We start from the raw sequence: 18,111 nt of genomic DNA, 5'->3' as shown, positions 1-18,111 counted from the left end.
CGTTAATGACTCAGTAATGGTCTGTATTGTTTAAATAAAAAGAAGAGTCTTCTTACGTTTTGCACTTCAAGTAAAAAGCTGTGACTCTTACACTACTTTGTCACACTGAGAATGCAAAGGAAATGTTCAAGAAGGAAATTAAAGTGCTGCTCCAGGGCATATGTATATGACTAGAAAGCAAGAACAGCCTTATTGCTGATCTGGAAAAACTTTTTATATTCTGAAGAAAAGAAGAAACAACCCACGTTCTATGAAGATGAAGCCAAATCCAGATAAGGCCATCACTTTAGATTGTTATACTGACAAGAGAAGTGAGAAAGCTGCAGAAGAAGTTTGAAGGTGCCAGAGTTTGGTCCATTATGTTTTTGGCAAGAGGCCCCTCTCCATAAAATAAAAGTGCAAGGCAAAGAAACAAGTGCTGATGTAGAAGCTCTTGCAAGTCATCTAGAAGGTCTTGCTAAGCTATTCGATGAAGATGTGTTGTGCTTTAGGTAGTAGGTGTCCCCAGAAGCTCATGGGCGAGCCAATACAAGGATTATCAGTGAAATGATTCAGTTCTGAGAGCTTTAACCCAATCAATGGTTTATTCCACGGACAGATATGAACAGGCAGCAGGCATGGAAGGGCATGTGCTGGACCCTTCCCAAGCCTGGAGGTATAGGTGGCACCTGCAAAGGCATCTAGTGGCTGTGAAAGAAGTCTGGTTTCTGGGACTGAAGCATATAGAAGCCAACCTCAGCGTTCCACAGCAGGGTTTCCCATTGGAGGTTCCCAGTGACCAGGAGCAGTGTCAGCATCCATCTGTGGGGAGAATGTCAAACAGCGAGCCTAGGTGTCTTAAGGCAGTTTGAGGAGCCCAGATGTATCAGTGGCAGGATGGAGAATTGGCCTCAGGCTTGGAGGACAGCCATGGGCAGGAGCCTGGGCAGTGAAGCCTTGGCGTTTGGAATCTGTGGAGGTATTGGTGTCTGAAGTTCAGTTATGGCAGCGGTGGCAAAGGCAACCAAGGAGTCTGTAGGTGGCAACGTCAAGCCAGGCATCCAGAGAGGAGCATTCTCATCCTCTGGTAGTGGCAGGAGTCTGGTCCCAGTGCAGTGATGGTGGCTGCGGCATCACTGGTGGCCCTGTGGGGACTCCAGTGGCCGCAGTGTGGAGCTCTGTTAGCGGAGATGGTGAAAGCTTGGGACAGCAGGCCTCAGAGTCAGAGGACGACTAGAGGCTGTGATGGCCTCTGCAGTGGCTCCTCCAGGCAACTGGCATTGCTCCTGGTAGGGCCTGCCTGCTCACGAAGCAGGGCGCAGGAGCTGGTGGTACCCAGACACCTGCTGAGTACCTTATGCTGCCCATTCCACCAATGCCTGGCATTGGCCTTGAGTCCACCAGGCTGCTCACCTAATCCTTGAGTTCACCCTGCCCCTCCCTGAGTTGCAGCCTCTGAGGGATGAGTAGGCCTGCTGCCAGCTGGGCAGCCTTGGGAGAAGACACCCACCCTCCCCAGCTACATCTCCCCTTGGCTGTGGTAGCAGAGTGCAGAGGTGGGAGGTGGGGGGGCCTAGAAAATCCTCACCCTCCAAGTGCATCCCTGGGGTAGGACAAGGGTGGAGGGCACAGGTGGCAGTGGGATTCTAAGGGCAACGAGTTCTCTGTCTTGGTCTTCTGCCACCCCCAGTCACAGAATTGCACTTTGGGGGTGACGATGTCCTAGGACCTCTGCTTTCTGCACCCACAGTCCATGCAGGATGTGGCTGGGTATGGTGAGGTTCTCTCCCAAGACCGCCCCAACCTAGCAGACAGCCTAGTTCCTCAGTAGAGAGGCTATATCAGGTGATGGGGTGAGCAGACATCCAGTGGGCTCATGGCCAGAGCGAGACATGGCAGATGTGGGCAGCATAAGATCCTGGGCAGCTGCCTAGGTACCACTGCCTCCCACGTGCTTCTTCCTGAGCAGGCCAGTCGACCAGGAGCAAGACCAGGGCCTGGAGCCTCCACCACAGAGGACATCCCAGCTACCGGTTACCTTCTCACTCTGACACCCACTATCCCATGCCCTTGCTGACATGCCAGCCTGGAGCTCTTCGCTGCGGCCAACCAGACTCCCCACATGGCTACTGGATGCCACCTTCACTGCCCTGCAGCCGGACCCCAGTTCCTTCTGCAGGATGAAGATTCTCACTGCTGGACACTGCCTGTTGTTGCTGCCCCTGCTTCTGAACTCTTATGGTGCCACCACCATTGTGCAGCACTCAAACTTCCAAACTCCAGATGGACTCCAACACTGCCCACCCCACACCTGGTGCCCAACCCCTATACTGAGGCTGGACCCCTGATGCAGCTGCATGTTGCTCCCGCCCCTGCCAGACTCTGGAGCTACACCCTGCTGCCACCAGACTTTAACATGGATACTAGACAGTGACACTCACTACTGGGGCCAACTTCATTGCAACTGCAGCCAGACCCTTGTCACTATGGCAGATGAAAACACTCATGGCTGGATGCATCTGTTGTTACAACCACTGTTTCTGGATTCTTCCACTGTCAGCGCCACCATGAGTAGGAAGCAAGGAACTCCCAAATCACAGCTGCATGCTGACACCACCACAGTCACCCACACCCCATGCCAATACTCAACTCCTGACTTTTGAGGCCTGATGCCCTATGCCCAAAACAGCTGGATGCTGCTCTTGCCACCATATGCCACCATTTCATGATGGTGCCATTGCAGTGAAATGATCCCAAGGATGCTTCTCTGCTCAAGATGTATAAGAGCTGGGAAACTGATCATTCTCCATTACAGTCACCTCACCAAGTTCCACTGCATGCTGCCTGCCTTTTGTCACCCCAGGACCAGATACCAGTCCTCAGGACCCTTGAGGAGTTGTGGCTCTAACTCAGGGAACTCATCCAAATAAACAAGTGAGCACTTTAAATAAAGGCTGCAGTCCTCACAGCAGGCAGTGGGTGGGGCTGGGTGGGTCCAGCTCACTGGTGAGAGGGTGGGGTTAGAGCCTGGGAGCTGCTGGCCAGGTCTAGACCTGATCTTGTAGGACAAGATAGAGAGGGGTCTCTGGCTGCTCTGGGAGTCTAGCCCTGGAAGAACCTTCTGGTCCTTTCTCTTGAACTTTCCATGGTGTCTCCTTCCCCTACTCCTCCACTCTTCCCTGAGGAGACTCTGTGTCCTGGACATAGGGTCATCTGGGCACAGGGTCTCTGGGCAGTGGTGTGAGGCCCCAGTACATTGCAGCAGGCTGGGGACAGCCAGAATGGCCATACCTGGACTTGTAGGAAAAATAGCCTATTGGGAAAATACCCTCCTAGATCTACCAAATTTAGCCTAGCCTAACACTGGCTTCTTCCAAGAGATTATCAAGAAAGGAAAAATAGAAGTAAGCAAGTTTGTCTGGCTAAGGGGTAGTGTGAGGAGAAGTGAAGGCTTCAGATTGGGTAGAGCTGGATTTAGATCCCTCTTAACTGGGTGACCTTGAGCAGGGTGCAGAACTAGGTACAACCTTGGGTTTGCATCTGGTAAAGTAAAGTTGGTGAGGAGGATAAGCCAGGGGTAAAACTAAGCTGTTGAGCAGTACCTAGGAAGCCAGGAAGGAGCTTTGGGAGCCAGGAAGGCATTTGACATGATTTCCATGCAGAAATATCTTCTGAGATTAAAGTCAACCCACTTAGAGGTGCAGCAACTGTTGCATTCCTAAGAACACCCACAATCTGAGCTCCTAAAATATCAGGCACAGAAAAAGCATAAAAATACTGATCTTCCATCCTCTCATATCACCAAAAGTAAAACACAGTGACCCATCTGAATTTAGAACTCTGAAACCCCTCACCCAAGGGCTCAGGAGAACTCCATGGCAGGATCAGGATTAAAGTCAACCCATTTAGAGGTGCACCTTTGGAAGGCAACTGACCTGTGAGCAGGCGGTTGAATTTACTTCATATTTTAGATGAAATAATAATATATGGAAGATCATAAGTCAATGTTGGGTCAGGCTTGTGAAATTATAGGCTGTTTTCAAATTTGTTCAGAGTTACATTGAGTTAAATCTACATAGTTCAAGCCTCCTGGGATATCCCCCATCTCTTGTCACACCCCCACATAGAGCACTATCTACAATGCCTTATTCTTTTTAGAGTGTCACCAAATATGTCAATACATGTATGTACACATGCAGAGATATACATTATGTAATACTTTGTTCCTTTTAGCCTGCTTTGGAACCTCCTGAAAATAAAATCTCTTATTCTTATGTACATTCTTTTGCAGCTTTCCCTCCTTAATTTGTACCCCTTAAGCTGAGCATCAGGAAGAAGGAAACACCAGAGAAACTCAAAGATCCGAAGGACACCAACCCTGCTCAAGTCACTCTGGAAGCTGACTAGCCTGAATGTGCCCAAAGCCTGAGGAAACATCAGCCCTGCTTCAGCCACTCTGGGTTGGTTGTACAAGGTGAAAGATATACTAACCTAAAGGAAAATGGACTGTTTCACTCTTTAAGACAGCTCTTATACTGTCATTGCCACCCCTTACTTCTGTCATATACAGAGTTCTTTGTTTTGTCTTGACTCTAGGACTGATAACAATCAAACACATAGTTAATAATATCAGAAAACAAACACATGTACCACTTCAATCCTGAAAGGGCATTGCAGTTGAGATCCAAGCTCACTATTTGGAGGATGGTTTCCATTTCTTGGTGGATTCAAAAGCTTAATTGACATAGCATGGATTATGCTATGAACTTGTTTATTGCTTCCATGTTTGTTTCCTCTTTACATTAAAACTAGTGGTTCTACAATAGAAGCAGGTTTTTTTTTTTTAAAAAAAAAAAAAGAGAAACAAGTACTATGATATTACATTATATAAAGCTTTAAGCCAAGAAGATAATAATGCCCTTTGACTTAGAGGATTAAATAATGAGCATCAAAGTGGGTAATGCTGTAGTTCCCAAAAGACTCCCACCTTAATTGTAACACACAAGTCTCTCTCCTAAACAAGAAGAGATAATTTTAAGAAGTCAGCAAAATATCCAGAGCACTCATTGTGCTTTGAGCTCCTTTTTGTTGTAAAGGCCAGGTTTCTCTTTCTTGTAAGAGTTAGGCCTGCAGGGCTGGGGTTGTGGCTCAGTGATAGAACACTTGCCTAGCACATGTGAGGCCTGGTGTTCAATTCTCAGCACCACATAAAAATAAAAGTATTGTGTTCATCTACAACCTAAAAAAAAAAGTCTCCAATCAAGTTTGTTGATGTGCGAAAATTTCTGTTTTCTGTGTAAAAAATTGTGAAACCTCTGTCCAACCTATGAATGTGGAACAAAATTAAGTTTTATTAAACATTGTGCTGTGTAACCACCCACTGAAATCTTAGAGAATTTCCAGATCTGGGGTCCAGAGCTTGTTTGGTGTTAGCCCCTCTGGATTGCTGCAGCTTAAATAAATCTGCTTCCTACAAATTCCTCAGGTGTCCAGACTCATCTTTCCTGCTTGAAATGCTAGAATGTCCTAATTCTTGAAGGGCCTGAAGAGACAGTCTCTCAGACTCTGTCACAGTATGAATTCTAGGAAAAGTAATTCATCACAATGAAACTAAATTCAGGTTTCATTATAGGGACTTCCTGGATGTAATATCAAAGTTGCATGATAAAACTTGTATACGTCTATTGAGTTGCCATAATATACCCCATAAAGATATATAAATGATATATGTGAAAAAAAAATTAATCTGGGGGAAAATATGTTTTGTGAGAAATCTAAAGTGTTGCTTGCATTTTGTGTTGTTTTAAATATTATTCTGTAATAATATTATATTTTATTATTACATTTTTAAATCTGAAAAAGACATCAGAGTTTTGTACCATAATATTGTCAAAAAGGGAAAATTTTATTGATTAGAACATATGCTTTCCTGTTTTTAGAGCTAACAGTTGTATTAAAGTTTTGCACCAGACACCAACTCCATCAGAACCTCAGTCTGGTGAAACCACATCTCTTGGTGCCTGCCCAGGCCCGTGCCCATGTGTGCCTGGCTCTTTGCCACCCAATAGATATGAGCCCTGAACGAGGGTGGTGGGACCTGAATTCCAACCCCCTTAGTGCTTATGTTTGGGCCACTTGGACAGCTGTGCTCTGCTTTAATTTCTTCTCTGTGAGGACTTTTGTCCAATCTGCCCACAGGGCTGTGCAAGATCAGTGAAGAACTTCACCAAGTTTTAGGAAGCCTGGTTGCTGTACAGTGTGAGGAGGGACATCCTGACAAAGGTAGCTCTGTGACTGACCCCCACCCTCTTACCTGCTTTCCTTCATGGTCTTTGTGGAAGGCAGGGGGATTTTGTTCATCTGCCATGCAGCCTGCCAGCTCCAAGGCAGAGGGACCCTCCTCTGACCTCTACCTGCCAAACCAAAGAAGGCCATTGTCAGTTCTCTCAGTGGGTGAGAGATGTTAGATCGCAGTTAGTAGTGAGCACTGAAATGCAAACAAATAACAGCCAATGTCATGGGTTTTCTTTATGTTGTTCTTAAGGCTTTCTTTAAATTACTTTTAAGGCAAGTGGGTAGGCAGATAATGCAGAAAAACAACAGGTACACAAATAATCAGAACAAAGAGTCAATTAAGAAATACACCAAGAAAGATTAATGGGGCTATTACTAACTCTTGTCAGGGTCATTGTGAAGCTAGAATTTATGGTCATAAGTGTCTCAATAAATTTCAGAAGAGACATTTTCTTAGCATTACAGGAGAAAAAAGTTAAGTTCTTTCTGGTCATTGACCCCAATACTCACAGTAACATAGTATTTACTTGTAAATGAAGCCCCCCCCACTTAATATGATGGCCAATATGACAGTTCTGGAGAAGAACAACTAAGTAAAAACTCTACCCCTTGACATGAAGGAGTTGAACACCTGATTGTCAAAAAGTGGTGAATGTGGACCCAGTTCTCAGGGCAACCATAAAATACCAAAGAATTTGGAGACAGGACTCTTTCCTTCATTGTTCTCTGCTGGGAGTGAACCACTGTTTGGAGAATGCTCTTTGTTTGAGCCTTACTTTATTTTTACTTTAAGAAAAAGTTATCTTGCATTATCTTTGGTTTCTGACTTCAAATTTTCTTTGTTTGGAACACAAGACCTGAGGTTTGGAGTTTCAACTCCCCACTCACCAGTGACATCTAATCAAGTGCCTTGAATCAGATTGACAGCCATCTACAGGAAGGAATTTAAACTTCACCTTTTCCTCTCCCAGCTTTGGTTGAGATTATGTCTAACTTAGCCTCTGATATCTTACAGTTTGCTTTAGTTTCTCTGTCTACACTTTCCTCTGCTGAATCCTCTTCCATATGTCACACCCATGCTTTGTCTAATGTCATTTATGTTGTCACTGTTCATCTTTATTTTTCCTCTTAATAACAGTGACATTTTTTTTTCCTGCTGACATGTAGATGTACACTTTCTCTTGCTTTCTGTGGCATTCTTTTGAGCAAGGCCATCAGAGAGGCAATGAGGCTCCACTGTTATGGCTGTTGCCTTATGGTGTCCCCCTGTCTCTCTTTAGTAATGGGCATCACACCACCATTTTTATAGGTTACTTCCAGAATCTGGAGGGCAATGAGTTAACCACCTTTATCTATTTACAAATCTTCTCATGGGGCACTAGTTGAAGATCCCTCATAGCTAAGAAATATATTCTCAGTTGGTATCTTTTCTTCACCAAAGTGGTAGTTATGGTCCTTATTCTATAGTGCCTTTGCATGGACCCCATGTCCCCTCACATTTATTATTCCAAAGGAAAGCCAAGGAATACAATGATTCTTCCTCTTTTCTATGTCAGTAATCCTGTTGTTATTTTTGGACTATCTATGTTTCCAATAGAGTGACACAAAAACTCTTGGTTCCCTCCCCCACTTTTCAATATCATGCCCATCCTACTCTGATGAGGCCTTTCTAGTTCAATGAGTCAAAACATTACTGGCCTAGGGACCCCCAAACCACACCTTCCTTCCTCTCAACAATGTACCTAACACTCTTCTGTCAGTATCAAATTCTCCCACTCTCCTCTGTACCCACCATTACCTGCTCCCATTCCCGCAACCCTGTTTCCCTCATCATGAGTCTGTCCCTATTTAGCCTACTACCAGTTTATACACATTACAAGAGGAAAATGGAGAATATTGACTGGTAAGAATGCAGGTACCTTTTTCTATGCAAGGTCTAAAACAGGCCCAACAGGATTTAGAAAGGTTTGCTGATGACCCTGATAAATATATAGAGGATTCAAACTCAGGCCTTGAGGTAATCTGGAGAGATATAACAATAATTTTGAGTCAAACTCTAACAGAGACCTCAGTTTGCTAAGGTTTGGAGGATGATTTATATTTTCCTAACACTTTATACCTTGTGGGCCCTTCTGCTGTTCAAACTGAGCATCCTCATTGGACTTATGATGAATCACTTTGAAGGTGATACAGAGATCACCTGATCATTTGTCTCCAGGCAGCACTTAAAAATAATAGGATGAAACCTATTCTATGACATTGGCATCACTTGATCAGGGGTTGGCATGAAATCCCAGAACTTTTGTAGAAATATTGAAGGAAGGCTTAGTAAAATATACATTCTTAGATCCTGCATCTCTTGAAAGGCAACTTATTTTAAAAGATATATTTATTCTTCAATTTGCCCCAGATTTTAGAAATTACAAAATTGGTAGCAGGCCCTGGGACTTCCCTTAAAGTTAGCCATGTAGGTCTTTTATGATCAAACCAGGAGGAAACATGGAGTGACCTAAGAAAGGAGAAAAGAGGGACAAGAGACCAATACAATTATTGACTGCAGCTCTTCATGGCCACCCTCTTTTCTTCTCCACAGAATCCTTGAGCCTCTGTAGGTGTCTGTCATCATTACAGAAAGTGAGGGCACTAGAAGAAAATCTGCCCAATTAAGGGCAGGCTTCCAAAGATTTCTTGCCCTTTATGTGGCAGGAGAAGCCACTGGAAAGTGAAACACATGCCTGAACCCCAGTGGCTGGGGAGCCTCTGGCAGGAAGATTGTAAGTACAAAGCCAGCCTCAGCAAAGTAGCAAGGCCCAAGCAATTCAGGAAGACCCTGTCTTTGAATAAAATATAAAAATGGTTGGGGATGTTGGTTAGTGGTGAGTTTCCCCTGACTTCAGTCTCTGGTAACCCCTACCATAAAAACCAGATTTGCATTCCCCAAAAGATGCTCTGTCCTCACCACCCTTGCCATGGAGTTTTTTTTAATTGGTTGTTCAAAACATTACATATCATCTTTCATACATTTGATTCAAGTGGGTTATGAACTCCAATTTTTACCCCAAATACTAGTTGCAGAATCACATCGGTTACATATCAACATTTTTACGTAATGCCATATTAGTGACTGTTGTATTCTGCTACCTTTCCTATCCCCTACTATCCCCCCTCCCCTTCGCTCCCATCTTCCCTCTCTACCCCATCTGCTGTTATTCAATTCTCTCCCTTGTTTTTTCCCCCCTTCCCCTCACAAGCTCTTATATGTAATTTTGTGTAACAATGAGGGTCTTCTTCCATTTCCATACAGTTTCCCTTCTGTCACCCTTTCCCTTCCACCACTCGTCTCTGTTTAATGCTAGTCTTTTCCTCATGCTCTTCCTCCCTGCTCTGTTCTTAGTTGTTCTCCTTATATCAAAGAAGACATTTGGCATTTGTTTTTTAAGGATTGGCTAGGTTCACTTAGCATAATCTGCTCTAATGCCATCCATTTACCTGCAAATGCCATGATTTTGTCGTTTTTTAGTGCTGTGTAATACTCCATTGTGTATAAATGCCACATAATTTTTATCCATTCATCTATTGAAGGGCATCTAGGTTGATTCCAGAGTCTAGCTATTGTGAATTGTGCTGCTATGATCATTGATGTGGCAGTATCCCTATAGTATGCTCTTTTATGGTCCTCAGGGAATAGACCGAGAAGGGCGATAGCTGGGTCAAATGGTGGCTCCATTCCCAGCTTTCCCAGGAACCTCCATAATGCTTTCCATGTTGGCCGCAACAATTTGCAGTCCCACCAGCAGTGCACAAATGTACCCTTTTCCCCACATCCTCGCCAACACTTATTGTTGTTTGACTTCATAATGGCTGCCAATCTTACTGGAGTGAGATGGTATCTTAGGGTGGTTTTGATTTGCATTTCTCTGACTGCTAGAGATGGTGAGCATTTTTTCATGTACTTGTTGATTGATTGTATGTCCTCCTCTGTGAAGTGTCTGTTCAGGTCCTTGGCCCATTTGTTGATTGGGTTATTTGTTATCTTATTGTTTAATTTTTTGAGTTCTTTGTATATTCTGGATATTAGGGCTCTATCTGAAGTGTGAGGGGTAAAAATTTGTTCCCAGGATGTAGGCTCTCTATTTACCTCTCTTATTGTTTCTCTTGCTGAGAAAAAAACTTTTTAGTTTAAGTAAGTCCCATTTGTTTATTCTTGTTATTAAATCTTGGGCTATGGGCATCCTATTAAGGAATTTGGAGCCCGACCCCACAATATGTAGATGGTAGCCAACCTTTTCTTCTATCAGACGCAGTGTCTCTGATTTGATATCTAGGTCCTTGATCCATTTTCAGTTAACTTTGTGCATGGCGAGAGAAAGGGATTCAGTTTCATTTTGTTGCATATGGATTTCCAATTTTCCCAGCACCATTTGTTGAAGATGCTATCCTTCCTCCATTGCATGTTTTTGGCCCCTTTATCAAATATAAGAAAGTTGTAATTTTGTGGATTTGTTTCTGTGTCCTCTATTCTGTACCATTGGCCCACCTGCCTGTTTTGGTACCAGTACCATGCTGTTTTTGTTACTATTGCTTTGTAGTACAGTTTGAACTCTGGTATCGCTATACCTCCAGATTCACACTTCCTGCTTAGAATTGCTTTTGCTATTCTGGGTCTTTTGTTTTTCCATATGAATTTCATGATTGCTTTATCTATTTCTACAAGAAATGCCATTGGGATTTTGATTGGCATCGCATTAAACCTGTAGAGGACTTTGGGTAATATCGCCATTTTGATGATGTTAGTTCTGCCTATCCATGAACAGGGTACATTTTTCCATCTTCTAAGATCTTCTTCTATCTCTTTCTTTAGGGTTCTGTAGTTTTCATTGTATAAATCTTTCACCTCTTTTGTTAGGTTGATTCCCAAGTATCTTATTTTCTTTGAGCATATTGTGAATGGAGTGGTTTTCCTCATTTCCATTTCAGAAGTTTTGTTGCTGATATACAGGAATGCCTTTGATTTATGTGTGTTGATTTTAATTCCTGCCACTTTGCTGAATTCATTTATTAACTCCAGCAGTTTCTTTGTAGACCCTTTTGGGTCTGTTAAATATATTATCATGTCATCCGCAAATAGCAATAATTTAAGTTCTTCTTTTCCTATTTTTATGCCTTTAATTTCTTTTGTCTGTCTAATTGCTCTGGCTAGTATTTCAAGAACTAAATTGAATAGAAGTGGTGATAGAGGGCATCCCTGTCTTGTTCCAGATTTTACAAGGAATGCCTTCAGTTTTTCTCCATTTAGGATGATGCTAGCCTGAGGTTTAGCATATATAGCTTTTACCAAGTTGAGGTAAGTTCCTGTTATCCCTAGTTTTTCTAGTGTTTTGAACGTAAAGGGATGCTGTACTTTGTCAAATGCTTTTTCTGCATCTATCGAGATGATCATATGGTTCTTGTCTTTAAGTCTATTGATGTGGTGGATTACATTTATTGATTTCTGTATATTGAACCAGCCTTGCATCCCAGGGATGAATCCTACTTGATCATGATGCACAATTTTTTTGATATGCTTTTGTATTCGATTCGCCAGGATTTTATTGAGAATTTTTGCATCCAAGTTCATTAGAGATATTGGTCGGTAGTTTTCTTTCTTTGAAGTGTCTTTGTCTGGTTTCAGGATCAGGGTGATGTTGGCCTCATAGAATGAATTTGGAAGAACTCCTTCTTTTTCTATTTCTTGAAATAGCTTGAAAAGTATTGGTTTTAATTCTTCTTTGAAGGTTTTGTGGAACTCCGCTGTATACCCATCCGGTCCAGGGCTTTTTTTGGTTGGTAGTCTTTTGATGGCTTCTTCTATTTCTTCTTTTGTTATTGGTCTGTTTAAATTGTGTGTGTCTTCCTGACTCAAACTGGGTAGATCGTATGACTTAAGAAATTTATCGATATCTTCATTATCTTCTAATTTATTGGAATATCGGGTTTCAAAATACTTTCTAATTATCTTCTGTATTTCTGTAATGTCTGTTGTGATATTGCCTTTTTCATCCTGTATGTTAGTAATTTGAGTTCTCTCTCTTCTTCTCTTCATTAGCATGGCTAAGGCCTGTCGATCTTATTTATTTTTTCAAAGAACCAACTTTTAGTTTTTTCAATTTTTTTTTGTTTCAATTTCATTGATTTCTGCTCTAATTTTAATTATTTCTTGTCTTCTACTACATTTGCTGTTGTTTTGCTCTTCCTTTTCTAGGTTTTTGAGGTGTAGTGTGAGTTCATTTATTTGTTGGTTTTTATCTTTTTTTGAGGAAAGAACTCCAAGAAATGAATTTCCCTCTTAAAACTGCTTTCATTGTGTCCCATAGATTCTGGTATGTTGTGTCTGTATTGTCATTTGTCTCTAAGAATTTTTTTATCTCCTCCTTTATGTCTTCTGTAACCCATTGATCATTCAGTAACATATTGTTCATTTTCCATGTGATGTAGGATTTTTCCTTCCTTCTTTTATCATTGATTTCCAGTTTCATTCCATTATGATCAGATGTGGTTCATGGTATTATCTCCACACCTTTATATTTACTGAGAGTCACCCTATGGCATAATATATGGTCTATCTTTGAGTAGGATCCATGTGCTGCTGAGAAGAACGTGTATCCACTTGATGATGGTTGATATATTCTATATATGTCAGTTAAGTCTAGGTTATTGATTGCGTTATTGAGTTTTGTAGTTTCTTTGTTCAGCTTTTGTCTAGAGGATCTGTCCAATGGTGAGAGCGGTGTGTTGAAGTCACCCATAATTATTGTGTTGTGGTCTATTTGACTCTTGAACTTGAGGAGAGTTTGTTTTATGAGCGTTGCAGCACCATTGTTTGGTGCATACAAATTGATAATTGTTATGTCTTGATGGTGGATGGTTCCTTTTTACAGTATATAGTGTCCTTCTTTATCCCTTTTGATTAACTTAGGTTTGAAGTTGATTTTATTCGATATGAGTATGGCCACTCCTGCTTGCTTCCGAGGGCCATGTGAGTGGTATGATTTTTCCCAACCTTTCACCTTCAGCCTGTGTATGTCTTTTCCTTTCATATGAGTCTCCTGAAGGCAGCATATTGTTGGATTTGTTTTTTTAATCCAGGTTACTAGCCTATGTCAATTGATTGGTGAATTTAAGCCATTAACATTTAAGGTTACAATTGAAATATGGTTTGTACTTCCAGTCATGTTTATTTATTTATTTATTTTAGTTTGGCTAGTTTTTCCTCTTTGGTTATTTTTCTCCCCCTTTACTGAGATACCTCCCACTGTTAGTTTTGGGCACTATTTTTCAATTCCTCTTCTTGTAGTATTTTGCTCAAAATGCTTTGCAGTGCTGGTTTTCTGGCTGCGAATTCTTTTAGCTTTTGTTTATCGTGAAAGATTTTAATTTCATTGTCAAATCTGAAGCTTAATTTTGCTGGATACAGTATTCTTGGTTGGAATCCATTATTTTTCAGTGTTTGAAATACGTTGTTCCAGGATCTTCTCGCTTTCAAAGTCTGTGATGAAAAATCAGTTGTTAACCTAATTGGTTTACCTCTGAATGTAATCTGCCTCCTTTCTCTCGTAGCTTTTAATATTCTCTCCTTGTTCTGTATGTTAGCTATCTTCATAATTATATGTCTTGGAGTTGGTCTATTATGGTTTTGGATGTTTGGGGTCCTGTAGGCTTCCAGAATTTGGCAATCCATTCCATCTTTCATCTCTGGGAAGTTTTCTAGGATTATTTCATTTAATAAGTTGTCCATTCCTTTGGTTTGATCCTCTGTCCCTTCTTCTATCCCAATGACTCTCAAATTTGGTTTTTTTTTTATGAGATCCCATATCTCTTGGACAGATTGCTTATGAGATTTAAGCATCTTTTCTGTGTTGACTATATTCTTTTCAAGTTGATAAACTTTGTCTTCATTAACTGATGTTCTGACTTCTACTTGATCTAGTGTATTTGTAATATTCTCGTTAGAGTTTTTAATCTGGTTTATGGTTTTTTGCATTTCTAGGATTACTGTTTTTTGTTTTTTTTTTTAATCTCTATCTCCTGGTAAAGCTCGTTCTTTGCAGTTTGAATTTGTTTGTTTAGTTCGTTTTCAAAATATACTTTCAATGCTTTGACTTGCTGTCTCATGTCTTTTCTAATATTCCATTCCATCTGAGTTAGGTATGCCTTGATTTCTTTCCCTGTCCATGTTTCTGATGCTTCTAGGTTCTCCTGTAGATTTAAGTTGTCCTGCATTGTTTGTAGTCCTTTTTTCCCTTGTTTTTTCATTTTGTTCACGTTACTTTCCAGCTCTGTTTGACTGCTTTGTAACTGCTTTCTCCTATGCATTTGTTTTGGCTTTGTATATCTCTGTTCTCTCTCCTTTGTGGTGGGAGATTATGTCTAGAAATGTTGGGCTTTATTGTACTTTAAAGCTGATTCATTCAATTCATAAAAGGCTTCCAGGTTCTGTATGCATATAGTGATTTGTTGTTTGTTCTTAGGACTATATGTTTAGGTTAGGTGCTATGATGGTACGAGGGTTAGTATGTCTTGGCTACTTTAGAAGATTGCTCTACTGAAGGTGGATACTAACAGGCAATCGGATCAGGGTGTTGGTAGTAGCTAGGTATTTAGGAGCCCTATAGACAGCCTCGAGACATTCACCTATTTGCATTTAGACAATTACACATAATGGAAGACGTAATGCTTGGGATGAAAGTTGGGGGGTAGGGGAATGAAAGTGCTCTTAAAAAGAAAGAAGGAGAGAGAGATAGATAGATTAGAGGAGAATGAAAAGAACAATAAAACTTGAAACGGGAAAGAAAGAGAGAAGGAAAAGGGGAGAAAGGAACAGAGAGAGAAGAAGAAGAAGAAAAAAAAAGAAACAAAAATATTGAAGTCTTAGAGATCCATTTTCTTCTCTTCCAGTAGGTGGAGCTGTGCCCTCTGAGCGGAGCTTCTGCTCTCTACCTGCCCATAGCAATCCCTGTAAGGCGTCTCCTGGGAGTCTCTCGGACTTGTCAGTCCAGAGCCGTTTCACTTTTCCGGCCCTCACCCCGCTTCCTCCTGTCAGCCAGCCAGCCAGGTCCTGTTCACCAGAAGAGGTTCCCCAGAGATCTAGTTACACTTGCAGCCCCACCGCGTGTCCCATTTAAGCACCAGTGCTGTGGTAAACTGGAGGCTAAGACCTTGGGAGTCACCGCTGGTGATATGGGGGGTTGGGGGTCGGGGATCCCCTCTGCTTCCCTACAGACACGACCCCTGAGAGGTCCATGAAGTTTCCTGGCTGCTTGTATCTGGATGGGGAGGGAGTCACACACCTGCTAAAGTGGATTCTGCTGGGAAGGAATTCTGTCGGCTGACCTCCGATGATGTCACCTCTCTGCTATGGCGGGCCCCAGGCTCCTTGCCGGAGTGCCGGAAGGGAGGGGTGTGACTGGTCCGTCCCCAGTTGGCTTCAGCTCCCAGCTCGCTATTTCATGAAGGCTTGGCTAAAGACTTCTTCCTGCCAAGCTGCATCTCGGAGGCTAGCGGGACCCAGTCATGTTTGCTGCTGGCGGACAGGCCGGCAGCCACGCAGTGGCGCGCGGACTGTGGCTATCGGATCTGGACCTGTGCGTCTCCTGGCAGGGATTCGCTCGTCTGGGGCAATCTGTCACTTCAAAAAGTCCTAGTAGCTCCCGGCCGGTCTCTCTTCAGTGGAATTTTGCTAGGAGATTCTCCGTTGGTAGAATCTAAGTGTTATCTATGCGTCTTTATGACCCCATCACTGGGGGGGTATTGAAAATGCTGCCTCTCCGCCCGCCGCCATGTTGGATCTCTGAAGTTTTCTTTTTATGTGTCTTTGCCTTGTTTTGGAGTCAGGGTGATATTGGCCTCACTGAATGAATTTGGCTCTTTTTCTACTTCTGAAATAAATTGGAGAGTATTGGTATTATTTCTTCTTTAAAGGTCTTGCAGAATTAGGCTGTGTGTGAGTCTGGTCCTGGGCTTTTCTTGGTTGGTAGACTTTTGATGGCATCTTTTATTTTGTCACTTAAAATTGATCTGTTTAAACTGTGTATATCTTCTTGATTTAATCTGGGCAAATTATATAACTCTAGAAATTTGTTGATGCCTTCGTTATTTTCTATTTTATTGGAGTACAAGTTTTCAAAAATAATTTCTAATTATCTTCTGTATTTCTATAGAGTCTGTTGTAATATTTCCTTTTTGATTATGTATGTTAGTTGAGTTTTCTCTCTCCTTCTCTATGTTAGCATGGCTAAGGGTCTGTCAATTTTATTTATTTTTTCAAAGAACCCACTTTTTGTTCTGTAAATTTTTTCAATTGTTTATTTGTTTCAATTTTATTGATTTCAGCTCTGATTTTAATTATTTCCTGTTTTCTGCTGCTTTGGGTGTCAATTTGTTCTTCTTTTTCTAGGGCTTTGAGATGTAATGCTAGGTCATTTATTTTTGACTTTTTCTTCTTTTAAGGAATGCACTCTATGCAATGAACTTTCCTCTTAAAACTGCTTTCATAGTGTCCTAGAGATTTTTGATATGTTGTATCTGTGTTCTCATTCAGCTCTAAAAAATTTTTAATTTCCTCCTTGATGTCTTCTGTAACCCATTTTTAAAATTCAGTAGCATGTTATTTAGTCTCCAGGTGTTGGAGTGCGTTTTATATCTTATTTTATCATTGATTTCTAATTTCATTACATAATGATCTGATAGAATGCAGGATAGTATCTCTACTTTTTAATATTTGCTAAGAGTTGCTTTGTGGCATAGTATATGGTCTGTTTTAGAGAAGGATCCGTGTACTGCTGAGAAGAAAGTATATTCTCTCATTGAAGAATGGAATATTCTATATATGTCAGTTAAGTCTAAGTTATTGTTTGTATTATTGAGTTCTATAGTTTCTTTGTTCAGCTTTTGTTTGGAACATGTATCTAGTGATAAAAAAGGTGTGTTAAAGTCACCCAAAATTATTATGTTGTGGTCTATTTGACTCTTGAATGTGAGAAGAGTTGGTTTGATGAACATAGATGCTCCATGGTTTGGGGCATATACATTTATAGTTCTTAAGTCTTGTTGGTGTATGGGTCCCTTGAGCAGTATGTAGTATCCTTCTTTATCTTTTTTGATTGACTTTTGTTTAAAGTCTACTCTATTTTATATGAGGATGAAACCCCTTCTTGCCTTCACAGTCCATGTGAGTGATATGATTTTTCCCCAACCCCTCACCTTCAGTTTGTGAATGTCTTTTTCTATGAGATGAGTCTCTTGGAGGCAGCATATTGTTGGGTCTTTTTTACTTGATACAATCTGCTAGTGTATGTCTTTTGATTGGTGAGTTTAGGCCATTAACCTTCAGGGTTATTATTGAGACATGATTTGTATTCCCAGCCATTTTTGTTTATTTTTTGTATTTAACTTGATTTGTTTTCTTCTCTGATTAGATTTTCCTTTAGTGTAATCCCTCCCACTGCTGATTTTCATCATTGTTTTTAATTTCCTATGGTGACTTTCTGCCCTGCAGGGGGAGTGGTGGAAGGGGATGCTGTGTGCCTGGGACCTGCACAGGCTGGTATGAGTGGATCTGGTCCTGGCTTGATGTCCTGCGGTAGTCTGCTGGCAGGAAAGGGCGGCATTATTTTGATCATTCTAATCTTGTTCCTGAGGCTCTGCCCTGTTGGAGGCAAAAGCTTTCCAATTAAAGACTTTTTAGAGTGTATGACATATGTTAACTTTTCTTTGGTCAATGACCTTCCTTCCTTTTGAACATGAAGTATGGAGGTTGGAAGAGACTTATGTGGCCTTGGACAGTGGGGGGAAAGAGGCCAT

At 41.5% G+C, this 18,111-nt stretch overlaps 1 long non-coding RNA gene across 2 annotated transcripts; it reads right to left on the bottom strand.

Annotated features, from left to right (window-relative positions):
• Positions 1-565: 565 nt before the first annotated feature.
• Positions 566-15,804, bottom strand: LOC139706246 (uncharacterized). Of its 2 annotated transcripts, none has more exons than XR_011707880.1 (3): positions 15,600-15,804; positions 6,293-6,392; positions 566-950 (listed from the first exon to the last, which is right to left on the bottom strand). It is a non-coding gene; the product is annotated as an uncharacterized lncRNA (long non-coding RNA). The 2 variants fall into 2 exon arrangements; XR_011707881.1 differs by having other exon boundaries at positions 566-801; positions 15,600-15,755.
• Between the last annotated feature and the right edge of the window lie 2,307 nt (positions 15,805-18,111).

The sequence above is a fragment of the Marmota flaviventris genome, chromosome 6, assembly GCF_047511675.1.
Source record: "Marmota flaviventris isolate mMarFla1 chromosome 6, mMarFla1.hap1, whole genome shotgun sequence".
In the NCBI taxonomy this organism is placed as follows: domain Eukaryota; kingdom Metazoa; phylum Chordata; class Mammalia; order Rodentia; family Sciuridae; genus Marmota; species Marmota flaviventris.
The sequence above is the reverse complement of the archived record's forward strand: the minus strand, read 5'-3'. Positions and strand labels throughout refer to the sequence as shown.